The sequence below is a fragment of the Ochlerotatus camptorhynchus genome, unplaced genomic scaffold, assembly GCF_037179485.1.
Source record: "Ochlerotatus camptorhynchus isolate MF236.1 unplaced genomic scaffold, CSIRO-AGI_Acam_v1.1 ptg000626l, whole genome shotgun sequence".
NCBI classification, from domain to species: domain Eukaryota; kingdom Metazoa; phylum Arthropoda; class Insecta; order Diptera; family Culicidae; genus Ochlerotatus; species Ochlerotatus camptorhynchus.
Genome location: NW_027041105.1, coordinates 680,906 through 682,987, shown reverse-complemented (window position 1 = coordinate 682,987; position 2,082 = coordinate 680,906). Strand labels below are relative to the sequence as shown.

The 2,082-nt window shown below is 39.7% G+C and overlaps 1 pseudogene; it reads right to left on the bottom strand.

Moving 5' to 3' along the window:
- Positions 1 to 481: 481 nt before the first annotated feature.
- LOC135714199 (uncharacterized) lies at positions 482 to 1,534 on the bottom strand (annotated as a pseudogene).
- Between the last annotated feature and the right edge of the window lie 548 nt (positions 1,535 to 2,082).

The following is a 2,082-nucleotide window of genomic DNA, read 5'->3' as shown; positions in this document are numbered from 1 at the left end:
AGGAACTTCAGGATCTTTATAGACATCATTTTACCGGACATTCAAGTGCCTGGAGGCTCTGGGCTAACTACGTTCACTCGGCTTCTCCACATGAACGAGAACGCCGAATGTCTGAAATGCCTCCGAATTTTTTGCTGAAATTCTTCCGTTCGGCGCCATTATCAGAAGCTATTAGAAGCTGTAGCAAGCACGATCAACGATGGATTTATGTCTGAACTAGCTGAACTGGAAGCCGAGGCGGATCTCCTGATTGAAGTTGGACAAAGAGTAAAAAGACGAATCAATGGACTACGGTCTCGTTCAACAATAAATGCCAGCTTAGTATCCGCAATGTCCGAAACTCTACGCCTAGAAGATAATGAGTTAAGCCACACATTAGCAGATCGGATTGTCGACATGCAAGATTTTGATCATGCATAAACACGGATCTGTATTTTTATCATGGTTTTATTACTCCAAATAAACTGTTACATTACTTCACTTACTCACTCATATTAGATTCGAAATTAAGGTTTTCGATGGTTTTAGACAAACCAACTGTAGGATTGAATGTTCCCCCGGGTAGATACCCACAGTGCCGGAACATTTTAGGACAATCGTAAGAAGAAAATGCTGAGAACGTAGATATGACTACATGAGATAGATTTTCGTTTCGGTTTTCATTGTAGGTTTGCTTTATTGAATTTTTGGTGATTCCGAATACCAATTCAATCGGATTAAAAAAAGGACAGTATGGGGGAAGAAAAACTGGAATGATTCCGATTGATCGCAAATACAATACGATGTTCTGATCACGGTGGATACGAGCACCATCTAGTATCCACACAGAACTCGCTCCCGGATATCGATCTACCTTTTTGTTTCGAAGAGCGAATTAACGGCAGCATTCAAAAAATATTTTTCTAGTGAATGTTCCCTCCGTTTCAAAACTGTCCAGCATCCCATTCTGCACCAAAAAACACAAAAATGACACTCTTGGACGCCTAACAAATTCACCGCGAAACACCAGTTTTTCTCCTTTAACCCCATAACTACGGTTGCGCAACATATCGCGGTTATCTATAGACATTTCATCTAAAAACACGAGATTGAACAAATCCCAATCTATTAAATTGAGCTCCGAAAAAAACGAAAGATTTCGTGCTCCCTTATTTGGATAGCACGCCGTTCGAAGGCTTTCCATGTCAGACCTTCCGCATGCAAAATTCTGCATATGCTCGCTGCACTTATTGTCACCTGGAAGATCCGATAGAATAGATTGCTGCATTCATCCAAAAATAATACCGGATTGTTCTGGAACTGCTGTACAATCCAGTATCTGTGCTCTGCTCGGATTTTTTTTTTGTTAATCTGTTTCCGCTGCTTCTCCGTGACCAAGCCATCCTTCTCGTAAGCTAGAATCCAACCTCGAAATTGTAGTTTTACTCTTCTTGTAAATCACGGACAGATTAGTCCTTGAAATTCTCAGAAAATAGTATCCATATAGGCAGTGGTACTTTGTATTACGAACGTTTTCCAGAATAACAATAGACATGATCAACTGAAACAGACATATTTATGAATAAAGCAACTTACAACCAATTTAGTATTGAACTGGTCGATCTGTAGATAACGTATTTACTTACCGGCAGGGATTAAACAAGTATAATTTACGACAAATATTTGAATAAATATTAAGTTCGTAGAAAAAAAGTAGAAGGGTCTGTGCCTAGGGGCACGAACGGAAGCTTGACGTAGGACCGCTAGTGGACGGAATAAATGTGAAGAGCATTAAGTTCTTTTAATTAATCAAATCAGGCATAACATTTGATAACGGCATAAAAGCATTTGTAAACAAACATTCTAAGGCCCTTTACACGCGAACTAAAGTACGCCCACGCAAACCAATACCACTTACGGAAAGGTGATAGTTGCCCCTATGCGATGTTGTTGGTTTGCGTGGTCGTACTTTGGTTCGCGTGTAAAGGGCCTTAGAAGGTTTGTTTACAAATGCTTTTGTGCCGTTATCAAATGTTATGCCTGAAATATCTATTATCTCAACTCTTCCCGTTTTTTAATTGTAGGCGATCCAAATTTGTAGTA